Source organism: Pteropus alecto, unplaced genomic scaffold, assembly GCF_000325575.1.
Source record: "Pteropus alecto unplaced genomic scaffold, ASM32557v1 scaffold126, whole genome shotgun sequence".
NCBI classification, from domain to species: Eukaryota; Metazoa; Chordata; class Mammalia; order Chiroptera; family Pteropodidae; genus Pteropus; species Pteropus alecto.
Genome location: NW_006439187.1, coordinates 355601 through 369734, shown reverse-complemented (window position 1 = coordinate 369734; position 14134 = coordinate 355601). Strand labels below are relative to the sequence as shown.

Genomic DNA, 14134 nt, shown 5'->3' with positions numbered 1-14134 from the left:
CCTAGAATCTTTCAAATACAAATTCTGTAGTATATACTCTGCCTAAATGTGTCTCTACTCCCTTATATCCGTCTTCCCCATTTCTAACCCCGAAGATTCCTTGTGCTTGATTTCAAAGTTGCGATCTCAAATGGCAATTACAGAGATGTTCCTGTTCAAGGATTTGATCCCAGCTTTAATCACTAAGATAGGTTATTTGACCCAAAACATGGATGAATTCTCCTGCTCTGATTCACTATATGATATGTAGATATTTTGCAAAAAAGTACAAAAACATATACCTACATATGTATTGTGCTTAGTGTATTTGGGTAACACACCTCAACATTCAGTCACTGAAGTGATTATTAGAGAGAGCCAAATTCCCCTGAACCCTGCAAGAGATGTATGAGAAACAATAAACACATACTTGTGCCTAGGCCAAATCGAGCTTGTCCATTAGTCTGGAATTCAGTGTCTAGGTAGTTGGTAATAAGCTTAATATTCATGACACAAGTAAAGTTCTACATACTTAGCCAAGTCTTTGGTAATCAACCCAGTGCAAAATGTTCTTTTACTTTTGTAAGTTTTTACTAGATTATGGGTCACTTACTATATAGTGTTCATCATTTTTTTTCACATGTCTTATCTCCTCATACACTTTTAGGAGATATCCTGGGCATGGTTCATCAGTTTGTCTTGATCGCTGCCTTCGTAATGTTTGTAAAGTGCTTCTCACACCTTAGGTACCTCTTTGCCTTTTGATTCAGAGGCATAAGCCCAAAATGGCTGTATGGAAGTCTTAATTTCTGTTCAATATAATCATTGTCGTGTTTCCTGGTGGAATAATTCCTTGTTTGAGAACTAAGACCTTTAGGCCAGCAAAGTATAAGTTTTCAGGGACACAAAGCAAAAACTTTGCCAGTGGATCACTAAGAGTAATAGTGAGTGTTACTACTCCCGTTTCTACCCCTCGATTCCTGGATCCACAAATTTAGACTATGGGAGAAACAGCATCAGATATCGAATGTTTATTTACAGGATATAAAGGCTTTTGGAGAACATTGTTCCAGCCCTGCAAGGTATTGCCACCTAACTGGCATAGTAACTGAGTCTTTAAAAGGTTTTTCTACCATTCTATCAAGCCATCTACTTCAGGTAGATGGGAAAATGATAACAGCAGAGAATTTCATGAGTATGGGCCTATTTCCATGCTTTATTTGCTGTGAAGTGATTCCTTGAGCAGAAGTAATCATGTGCAGAATATCATGATAGTACATAAGGCATTCTGTAAGACCACAGATGCTAATTTTGGCAGAAACATTGTGTACAAGGGGAAAAATCCATATCTGGAGTAAATGTCTATTCCATTAAGAACAATCTGCTGTCCTTTCCATGATGGAAGTAGTCTAATGTAATCAACCTGTCACCAGTCTGATCACCCAGGGTAATGATACCATATCAAGGGCTCAGTGTTTGTCTCTGCTGCTGGCAAATTGGGTACTCATCAGAGGTTGTAGCCAGTGGGCCTTGGTAAGTGAAAGTCTGTGTTGCTGAATCCATGCATAACCTCCATCCTTGCTACCATGACTACTTTTTTCATGAGCCCTGTGGCAATGACAGGAGTGGCTGGGGAAAGAGGCTGGCTAGTATCCACAGATTGGATCAACCTACTCACCTGATTATTAAAATTCCTCTTCTACTGAGGTCACCCTTTGGTGAGCATTCACATGGAATACAAATATCTTCACATTCTTCACCCATTCAGAGGGCTCTATCCACATACCTCTTCTCCAGATCTCTTTGTCACCAGTTTTCCAGTTATGTTCCTTCCAAGTACCTGACCAACCAGCCAAACCACTGGCCATAGTCCATGAATTAGTATATAATCACATGTCTGGCCATTACTCTTTCCAAGAAAACTGAACAACCAGGTGCACTATTCAAAATTCTGCCCACTGGAACTTCTTCCTCACCACTGATCTTCAGGGATGTCCCAGAAAGTGGCAATAGTTCTAAAGCTGTCCACTTTCAGGTAGTGCCTGAATATCATACAGAATCATCTGTAAACCAAGCCTGAGTCCTCTCTTCCTCTGTCAACTGATCATAAGAAACCCTATGAGGCCATAGGTACATGCTAGTAGATAGAAGGTAATGTAATAAGAGTGGGGACCATGGGAATTTAGGCTACTTTCTCATATAACTTATGACTCGGGTCTTGTTTGAACCCAGTCTCATATATGCCATGTCCATTTGATGATAGAGTTCTTCTGTGAATGCCCAATTTTATGGCTTCATGGGCCAGATAACACCCAGTTCAGGTCACTTTATAACTTTGTGGCCCATGTTTAAGTGTTCAGTCTTTACTAATGCCCAGTAGCAAGCCAAAAGCTGTTTCTCGAAAGGACAGTGGTTATCCACAGATAATGTCAGAACTTGGCTTCCAAAATCCTAAGGGTCTGTGCTGTGATTCACACTGGACCCACTGTGAGATGAACCTAAGCTAAAGCTACATTGATCACCTGACCTCCATAAGCCTCCACTATGACTGGTGGACTACAGTGACACTGGTGGATTACGGTGTCCAGCAATAACCCCAAATTTGACTTATTTTCCCCCAAAGTAGCCATCTAGGTAAAAGCCATACACCCCTCAGGGAAGGCTGGGAGGAAAATTAACAGTATATTTTTTGACAGTGTGTCCTTCCTCAAGGGGAATTAAAAGACTGAGACTCTTTGTTTTGATTACTCAAGTTTGACTTTTGTTTGATTTCAGAACTCTTCTGATTAAGTAAGAATTTAGTAGACTATTCATTTATTTCTCTTCTAGGGACACCATGATCAACTAGCCAATGCTGTGGTTTCTGTGATTAATATTATTCTGAGTAATACCTTGAGTCTGTTGTACATTCATTATAGTAACCCTGACTACCTTGTCTTTGGCAATTAAGTGCCATCACTTGGTCCCTGCTAATTTATAAAAGTCATCCTGTTCTTCCAGAATGAGTCTTAGCACCAAAATCAGTATTAGCCAGCGTTCCCAAAAGAAACAGAATTAATAGGATATGTATACTTTTTAATTTTTAGTAATCAACTCACATGATTGTGGGGTCTGGAAAATCCAAAATTTGTAGGGAAGACAGGAATTTCAGATGAGAATTATGCTGGAGCCTTGATTCTAAAAACTGTAGGGCAGGCAACCAGCCTGGAAATTCAAGCAGGATTTCTATCTTACAGTCTTGAGGCAGAATATCTTCTTTACTGGAAAACTTGTTTTTATTCTTAAGACCTTCAACTTAATGATTGGATGAGGTCCACAAACATTATTGAGGGTGACCTTTTACTTAAAGGCCACTAATCATAAATGTAAATTATATCTACAAAATAACTTCACAGCAGCATCTAAATTAGTGTTTGACTAAGCAACTAGGTAACACAGCCTAGCCAATTTGATGCATACAACTATAACAGGCAGTTTCAAGGTAAACCTCTGTAATACATCTTATAAAAAAGATACACATTGAAGATTTTTAAAAATACTCCAATTGGGTAAATGAGTGATTTCAGTAGCTTTATAACTCCATAACATAAATTTAGCAACAACAAAACTTGCTTGTGAAGGCTAAGAGAAGAGATGCTAAAGTCTCTGAAGCACTCCATCTGATAAAGAAAATATTCAGTAGTTATAGTAATCCAGATTATTTTAGAAGCCATCCTTGCACTTCTAACCATCCTTATGTGGCATGTTTCTACTGGAAGGAAAGTGATTAGAAAGGCTTCAAGGCTGACACAGCTGAGTAAAAGTGAACTGACATGTATATTTGCAATCTGGAAATTCTGCCTCAAGGTTGATTGAAAAGATGATAATATTTCACTCTTTATCATATCTGGAATCATGGCAGAAAAGATGCTGCAGCCAACTAAAATGCCTGATTAAGCTATGTTACAAATAAACACTGCAGTAGATTTTCTGGATACAATACCAATGTGACATACAGACTGGCAAACAATCCCAACAGAGTGACGATGATGTTTGTAGAAGGTAGGACTAGATACTGGAAATAGTGAATGCCAGGTACTTTCGTAAATCTTTCATATGATCTCGATTTGTAAAAGCACTAAATTGCACATAATTCCTGTAGTGAAGTAGAAAAAAGTGACATAAGACTGTATATAAATAAAAACTTAAAGATACTTAACACTGTGGTTTGGTTCAAGTAATTCAATGTTTTAGTAGGCTAGCATGCTAATAGCTTTCTTATAGTTAGACCTGGTTTCATAGTAGGTCATGCTGCCATGTAGAATTACTTATGGTGGCAGTTGATGGCAAAGACAAAATCTGTTTTCTATTTCAATGTTTTCTATACATAGATTGATGTCCTTATTTATGTTTGATTTTACTCTTTTGATTATTTAGCTTAAGCAAAGAAGTAGAAGAAATTTTCCTGCTCAGATAAATGTACATATTAGTATCACAGGAAAAAAATTTTGGACAGGTGTCTGATAGAGGATGGATAGGATTTCTTTTGTAAGTTAATGCATTAAAAAAGAGATAAAAATTGACACAATTAAGTTTCTTTGTGTAAAATGAACAGATTGAAAGAAAATCTGAAACTGAAGTGTTCTCCCTTTCTCTAAGCAGAAGCACTGGTCAGAGTTACTAATTCTTATACAGCTCCAAAATAATTCTTTACATTGGGATGCTTCACATTTGAAAAGTAGCACACCTGAAACATCTTTTCTGTTCATCTCTATCCTTCTTTATGTCATCTACAGTGTCTAACTCCATTTCACTAACAGGAGCCCTGTGTGAGGTAGATATTCAAAACATCATTAATGTATTGAGCCTCCTCATGAAACACTGAAGGCACAATTCAAATAACAACTCATCCCTTCCTCTCTCCCTGCCTTCTCTCCCTCCTGGCTCCACCTCTCCCTGTCTCTCTCAGACCTTCTCTCTCTTTAAATTAGTTGGAAATGTTGGTGAGGAGATAGTGAATGTCAACTTTGGCTTAATGATTCATGTTAAATAGAAAGCAAATTGGAGATTCTGAGTTAGTGCAAAATCTAAGGAGAAGCATTGTGAGGAAACTTTTACTTAAAAAGAAAGCTACACAAGCATCTTATATCCCTTATAGGTATCTCAAAATTCTAGACCGATAAGATATACTATGTTTGATGATATTTGCTACTAATAACTCCATCCCTGGGACATGTATTATTTTTGTTCTCAAGATTATTTTTGTTATATTTTTTTATGAAGAGAACTTTTAAGATGTACTTTCTTAGGAACTTTCAAATATACAACAAATATTATTAACTATAGTCACCATGTTATACATTTCATCTCCAGGACTTATTTATTTATAACTGGAAGTTTGTACCTTTTGACCACCTTCACTCATTTTACCTATTCCCCACCTCTAGCAACCACCAATTTGTCCTTTGTACCTATGAGTTCAGTTTTTAAAGATTCTAAATATAAGTGAGATCATACAGTATATATCTTTCTCTGTTTGACTTATCTCACTTAGCATAATGCCCTCAAGGTCCATCCATGTTGTCACAAATGGTAAGATTTCCTTATTTTTTATGGCTGAATAGTATTTGAATACTATTCAATGTGTGTGTGTGTATGTATACACACACATTATATATGTAATCTTTACACACATACACCCTTTATTTGTCCACTGATGGACACTTAGGTTGTTTTCATGTCTTGGCTATTGTAAGTAATGTGGCAATGAATATAAGTATATAGATAACTTTTTTAAGTTATTGTTTTCATGTCCTTTGAATAAATACCCAGAAGTGGAATTTCTGGATCATATGGTAGTTATATTTTTAATTTTTTGTGGAACCTCCACACTGTTTTTCATAGTGGCTGTACCAATGTGTATTCCTACCAACAGTGCACAAAAGTTCCCTTTTTCTCCGCATCCTCACCAATACTTGTTATTTCTTGTCTTTTTTGATAATAGCCATTCTAACAGGTGTGAGGTAATATCTCATCGTGGTGTTTTTGTTTGTTAGTTTTTACTGCTCCAGTCAATGAAAGAGAAACTTTATTGAGGTCCCAGGACCAAGGGGTTTGGGCAGGTGGCTGCTCTGTGGGCTGAAGAGATGGTGGAGGAGCCTTATTTGACTTTCTTCATGGGGCTTAGGTTGTTGGTATGGCCACACTGCTTCTTGCAGCAGTTGGCAGCGCTGGGATGCAGGCACACATAACACTTGCAGCAGATCATCTTGTCACCGTTGTACTTATGAGTGACCTGGCAGATGATGCTGCCCCACAGACAAAGCACTAAGTGCAGGGTGGACTCTTTTTGGACATTATAGTCTGAGAGAGTATGGCCATCCTCCAGCTCTTTGCCTACAAAATTCAGACATTGCAGTCAGGTTTGATACCCTCCTTGTCTTGGATTTTAGCTTTGACATTTTCAGTGGTGTCACTGAGGTCAACCTTTAGTGTGATGGTCCTTCCCATCAGGGTCTTCAGAAAGATCTGCATCACTGTGTCTTCTGGGGAGGCTACTTGGCCACCTCATTGAAGAGTAAGAGTTCTCATTGTGGTTTTGATTTGTGTTTCCCTGATGATTAGTGATGTTGAGCACTTTCTCATGAACCTGTTGGCCATCTGTATCTTTTTTAGAAAAATGTGTATTCAGATCCTTTGCCCATTTTTTCAATCGGACTGTTTTTGTTCCCAAGATGTATGACTAAGTGAGAACATTCATAGGAGTTACAAATTCAAATGCCTTCAAGTTCCAGAATGCCAATCTAAATTAATGATACCCTATCTGAAGGGAACAACTCATAATCAGCCCCAGCCTATTGTAGCCATTAAATAGCATTTCCATACCTTTTCATTATTTCAAGAGCCAGAAATCAGACTCTTAGGTAAGATCACTCAAATTTTTAATCTGGGCAATTAATTCAAAATTGTTTGTTTGGTGTGTTTCTTTTTTTTAATTTAGCTTAAACACCATGTAGACCAGACAAAGCCAAAACATCACTTTGCAATTTTTGGTATGAGTTCTGCGAATCTCATACCCAAGAAACATCGCTGAGGATATTAAACCATGGGACATAGTAAATTCTGCATTTAAACTGAATGAGGAAAGGGAAGAAGGGAAGGGATTATCATTTATTGAACATCTCATATGTGCCAGGTACTGTGCTCAATACTTTATTTTCATGATTTCTTTTAATATTTTAAACTGCCCTATCAGCTATAGATACTATTATCTCTGTTATACACATCAGAAAACTAAAGCTTAGAGAGGTTAAGTAACTTGACCAAAGTCACATATGACTAATATATAATGGAACCATGGAATCCAGGCTTGCCTATCAAACTTTTGTTCATTCTGTCCTAACAGGTTGTTAACACAAAAGTTAATAGGAGCTTACAGTTGGACTCCTTTTATTAATGTCATAGAATGGGATGTCAATACTTAAAGAATAAGAAAAAATGTCAACCATGGTATTTTTCTTTTCTCCCAACCCTTCAAGTCTTTAATACCCATTTCATTATTACTGCTAAAGTAACTTTGAGGTAATTTTACCATCTTTAATAAAACACCAATTCCCATGAAGCAAGATCTTTATTAACTCTTTTTCAAAATCTAATGTGATGTATTTAAATATTAGTAGTTCTCCTTAAGAAAAAAATCTTGAAGTGCATTAATTTCTCCTAACATGGAAAAAAAAAAAAAAAACCTCAACGTTATTCATTCTTCTTCTCTGGGCAGAGTGCTATTTAGCCAGCCAAGATCACATCAGAGCTAAGTTCTTCAGCCTTTTCAAGGAGCTGATTTTACAGGCAAACCTTCCCCTATCTCCATTTTCCTGCCAATATCCCACACCACCACCTTTCATATACATGTGGGTAATAATTACTAACCATCGAGCAGGCTCAAAGGAGGCTAAATGTGTCCCCCTATTTGTCTCTGCTAAATGATACCCACAATTAACTGAAAATTGACATCAGATGCTCAAAGAAAAAAAATTATCCCAAAAATAACTCAGACTGAAATACAAAGATATTTGTAAAGTGTTATGGCCCTATTCACAGCACTGACTTTCAAAGTAAAACAAAAGCAATTAACCAGTGAATTTTGAATAATATATGTAAGAAAGGGTGTCTGCTAACTGCTTTGTTGTTTGAATGATGCCTTTTATCCATGTTATATGGCCTTTAAATAATCTATTTGGATCAAAAATCTCAGGGGGAAGTCCTGGGGGATAGAGCCACTGATCATCAGTCGTGTACCATAGTAAGCCCACTCCTCACCAAATCTGCTAGGCAAAGCTGGATCTATTATCAAAAGGAGTAGGGCATAGGGCATTGGCTATCACCAGTAACTTCTATAGAGTCTCAGGGACAATTTAATGAGCATCTATATGCCCAGAATTTAATATTATACTAAGTTGAGGAAAGGGAGAAAAGTAGTATAGTTCATATATGTGAGGAGTTGGCAGGTGCTTGAGTTGGTGGTATCTGTCATGGAAACATTTATTAAGTATCAACTAAGATTTCTCCAACATGAAAGTAAGCGCCATGGGGGTACAAAAGATAATTAAAATGTATTCTTTTGTTTCCAAGAGTGTTCTCAAATATCTGATACAATGGAGAACTCACTCAAATACTGGTTTCGAACCTCAATTTCATCAGGTTCCAAAGGCTAAAATCAGGAGAAACCAGTCTCCCTTAAAGCTATAGTTGTGGAAATTATAATATAGTTTTCAAAGATTTTCACAGGAAAAGTCACAAAATAAAGGGTGGTAGTGCATGAAACTCTCTCTGTGAAACAATATTTTATCTATTCATCTGTTGGGGAATACTTACGCTGTTTCCATATTGGTTACTCAGAATGATGTTGCAATATACATTAGGGTACAGATACCTCTTCAAGATAGAAATTCTCTCTCTCTCTCTCTCTCTCTCTCTCTCGTTGCTTAAAACAGCATAACTTTATTATCTTATATTTTGGAGGTTAAAAGTCTGAAAAGGTCTCACTGGTCTCAAGGTGTTAGCAAGGCTGTATTTCCCCTGGAGAGTCAAAAGGAGAATTTGTTTCCCTGCCCCCTTTAGCCCTCAGAGACCACCTTTACTCCCTAGAATGTATCCCTTTCCTCATTTTAAAGCCAGAAGTGTAGCATCTTAAAATATTCTCTCTCACTCCAACCCTCGCCTGTGTCCCTACATTCTCCCTCCAACTCTTTTCCTGCCTCTCTTACTTACTTATGAGGACCCCTGTGACTATACTGGGCCCATCCAGACAACACAGGACAATCTTCCATCTCAAAATCCTTAATTAAATCACATCTACAGGGTCCTCCCACCCCATTCCTAATCAGGCAACATATGTACAGGCTCTGGGGATCAGGGACTGGACATCTGTAGGGGGCCATTACTGTGCTACCTCATATTGGGGTTGCCTCACTATCCTTTCTTTGGCTTCTCAAGTCTTCCAATACACAGGTTACTAGAGTCAACAAGGTAGGAAGTTCTTCTCCTTCAGATACATACACAGAAGTGAGATTGATGAATCACGTGGTAATTCAATGTTTAATTTTTTAGGGATCTCAACGATGTTTTCTATAATGGCCATACCATTATGTAGGTGCCTTAAAGGAAGTGGTGAAATTAATCTGAAAAGTTAAATCCCTCTAATCTCCCTCACCTTCCTTACCCATTCACTACCACCTACCAAACTATCTATATCCATATCTATCTTTACCTCATTTTCCCTGGTTTTAATTGTGCAGTTGTTTTCCTTTCATTCAAACAATTATCCCTCAGTTCCACCTTTGACTCTGTCCTCTTTAATCTTCTTGCTCCATCAGACATTCCCTTTTACTCTTTTGACCTATAAGCCTGTTCAACTCTCTTCCAACATATAAATACAAAACAAGAAACATGCTGTCCCCACAGCCCCCACTTATTACCTCCCTCTCTCTCCCCTTTCAAACCACCAAACTTCTTGAGAGAGTTGTCTGCCTTCACTGTCACCAATTTCTCATCTTTCATTCTGTTTTCAATGTATGCACTCTGGCTTCTACCTTCAAAAGTCCAATGACACTCCTTTCACTAAGGCTACTATTCACTTGCCAAACGCATGTATATTTTCAGTCCTTCTATTAATGGGCTTCTTTGCTGCATTTGACACGATTATGTCTTTCATGTTGATAAATTATATCCCCTTGGTTTCCATGATACCACATTCTCATGCTTCTCTATCATTTCGTTCTCTGCTTCCTTCACTGATTCATATCTTAACTTGCTCCTAAAAATGTTAGTATTCCCTAGCATTCCATCATCAGTACATTTCCTTTTTCTATATACACATTCTTATAGAATTCTCTATCTTCTGCCAAGATCTCCCTTTTAAGCTTCATAACCAAAGATTCATCTGCCTGCTAGATCTCTCTACTTGGATGTGCTAAATAAACTTCAATCCAGAGAAACCTACAAGTCACTACTGACTCTACCTTCTTTTTTTACCACCTTATCCAGGCTCATATTCAATCAAAATCTTGCCAGTTTTATCTTATAGAAAATTCTAAAAGTTGTTCTCTTATCTCTTCTGTCTTCTCCATCTTTACTTCCACCGCCTTAGTTCAGGACCTCATCAATTCATACCTGGATCATTGCGATAGCTTCCTATCAGGTCTCCTGGAATCCAAACTTGCCTCTTAATCTTTAAAGTGAAGTGGTTAAGTACAAGTACACTGGAGCTAGACTGCCACGGTTCAATGCTGGCTCTATCATTTACTATCTGTGTGGTGCTGGACAAGTTATTTAATCTTCCCATGCCTCTTTTCCCTCACCTTAAATTTATAGATAAGAATAGTACCTAGTTCGTAGGGATATTGTGATGATTAATTATGTTAATATATAAATAAAGCCTATAGAGCTATGCTAGGCATAATAAGGGCTACATAAATGTGAGCTGTTTTTAATATAGTAAAAACATGATCAGATAACTCCACTGCTAAAAATTCCTCCTGGATTCCATGCCATAAAAGTTATAAACTAGGCTCTTAAGCATGATGCTTCATAATCTCTGTTGTCTACCTCTCCTGACCTATCTCATCACCTTCTAGTTCAAACTTTACATTCCAACACACAAGAGCTCATAGATACACACACTATGCCAATTTATTTTCCTACATAAATCTATTTACACTGGCTCCTCCCCTTGAAATTCCTTTTCTCCTATTCTTCACCTGAGTTACTAATACTCATCCCCTAAAACACAGCTTACACTCCAAGGTGATTATTATTAGTAATGGTATTGCAATTGACTCATTTTAGAGGGCTATAATCTTGTAAAGTTAGTAAGGCTGTAAATGTTTTAAAAAATGAGTTGTTTCTATTTGTCATGTTTGCCTTAGACTCTCTCTCATATTAACAATAAGATAAATTAATTAAAAAATAAAGTCTATAATTAAGAAAAAAAAATAATTAAAAAAATAAAAAAGACTTAATCCAAGATTAAATAAAAAGGACTTAATCCAAGATTAAAAATCCAAGATTAAACATGTTATTAGGAAAAACACCCATTTGAGAGAAAATGAAGAGGGAGCTGAAAAGACTGGGAGAACCATCAGAACACAAAACAAACTGATCACAAATGAAGGAGAAGGGGAGGGAGTTTGGATTGAGGCATCCTAGATTGTAATGAGGTCATAGGAAGTTATGGCAAGACCATCAGGGAGTCCTCAAGCCAAAGTTGCCATCCAAAGAGTCCCATGTCTCCTTGGATTTGGCCCACCTTACTATCTCTGCCACATTCATTCATTGTCTGAAAGCACATGGTGGGAAACATACTCTGGACCACATGCTCCTCTGGATTTCAGAGGACAGCTGATGATGTACTTGGTCAATTACACTTAGAAATTTGCAAGGCATAATCTTATGACTGCCACAGGGGTAAAAAAATCAATAATATATTGGCAACAAATGATTCATCTAATGTTTAATAATAGTGCTTAGGGCAAAACTTTATAATTAAAAATATCAGATTCTGCATCACCTATTCCAGGGTGGGTTAGGTAATAACCTATGTATACCTACCCACTGCACTTAGTCATGGATTTATAGCTATTCCTTTACTCATCATCTCTAAACTGTGAGCCCTTTGTGGACAAGGAAGGGTCTTATTACAGGAGATTATCATAATGCCAAACACATAATAGGTGCTCAATAAGTTGTAATAAATGAACGACTGTCAAAAGGCATCTATTTAGGTTTCTTAATCATTCATTCAATACACGTTACCATGTACCTTTATGTGGCAGTCAGAAAAGCTGTGCTAAAAAATAAAGATATGAAGATAAATGTCTGGCTAATCAGGGGGCCAAAGTCTCACAGCAGACAGAGAAGAACGCACATAATTGCATAATAGGGTGATAATCAACATAGACTCATAGTAGCAATGATTTCAACACTGGCACTGTCAACTTCTCCCTGTAATTTCTGTCTTTTCATTCTATACTGTTGTTGGAGTATCACCTTCACTAATTTTTATTAAGTATATCATTGGAATGCATTTTGAGAAGTTAGCACCTCACTTAAAATATTTTGGAGAAGAATTTCTGGAAATTAGATAAGTAGAGAAAGTATTATACATTTACATCATTCCAGTGACCATCAGTAACTGAAATGGCAGGAAAAAAATCTAAGACAAAAAAGAAAAATTTTGGTAACACCAAAGATTTTTTCCATCACTAAAGATGTCATATTTTTTTATAAACACCATAAAATCCATGTGGATTTATGGTGTTTATAAATGTCCATGCCCAAGGTATAATGTCTCCCAAAAGCTGCTAACTCTGAATAATACATACTTTTAATTTTGTATTCAGTCACCAAAATTCATTTATTTAACTACTTTTTATAAAGAGCAACTTTGTTGTAGACACTAGAGATGAGGTAGTGTACAAGATAAATAGGACCTGCTCCTGCTCTCACCAGACTTACAGACCAGTGAGAGAGACAGTCAACTGAGGAGTCAACATTATAATTCAATTGGATAAATGTATTTTATTTAACATCTCCATTGACAGCCTTCTTAAGTCAGATTTAAAATTATGGGAACTCCCATTCATGGTCTTCATCATATAATGAACATCCCTATGTTTTCACTAGGGAAATTTGGCCACTTAAATCTCATTCACGACTTTCAAACAACTCTGGTAAAGGTATAGGCAGGCAGACAGACAGATAATTTAATCACTTAACTTATAGTAATGTGCCCATGGGTTCTCATTCCTGGTTAACTCTGCATTTTAGCACTATCTTCTCTGAGACGCAGTGCATTAATATCGCCTATAAAATTAATGCTACTAGAATTATGGGAAACATGGTGGAGTGACAGATGTCTTCAGATCTCTCCCCTTGAAACAACAATAAGCTGAATATCTAAAACTCAACGAAAACACTCAAACTGCACACCAGCACGTCTGAGCATGAGATCTGCCCATAAGAGCTACCACAGGTCAGAAACCTAGGTGTCGGGCAGTGGACTAGGAGAAATAAAGAAGCTGCATCTCACAGCCACCAGAGCTCCCTGCAAGAGGAGGGGGAGGAGAGAAGATGCAGCAACTACCCTGATCACACTGTCTGGAAGTGACGGAACTTCTAGCAGCTGGCATCAGGGCCCAGTCATCAGGGCAGAAAGCAGAGAAGCAAGACGGGACCACAGAGGAACAACAGTTGATTTTTACTGACCCCGGTTGCAAAACTGAGGCTGAGTTGCAGCTCCCAACTCCCAACCCAGATGGCCCTTCCCCCCGTTTCCTCCAAGAGCAATCACCATGGAGCCCCAGGGGAATCTGAGCAAACGCTACCAAAACTGTTGCTAACACTGACAGGACTGAAACTGAGAGTAGCAAGTGTGAATAAATATCTACAAGAAAATAAAAAAGACATTTAGGCTTTATATAAAGCAGGAATCCAAGAGGCTTAGACTCCACCTACCGAAAACTGAAAGAAAAGCACATTCTTTACAGCAGGCTAAAGAGAGGTTTTTATATAATAAATCTTTCTGGAAAAACAACAGAATATACTTCCATTAACCCAGGCAGAGAAATAGTTCATTAAACACCATGAACAAACAAGGTGAAAAGGCATCTCAGAAAGA

The 14134-nt window shown here is 37.5% G+C and overlaps 1 pseudogene; it reads right to left on the bottom strand.

Annotated features, from left to right (window-relative positions):
* Window positions 1-6118: 6118 nt before the first annotated feature.
* Window positions 6119-6501, bottom strand: LOC102880601 (annotated as a pseudogene).
* Window positions 6502-14134: the final 7633 nt, after the last annotated feature.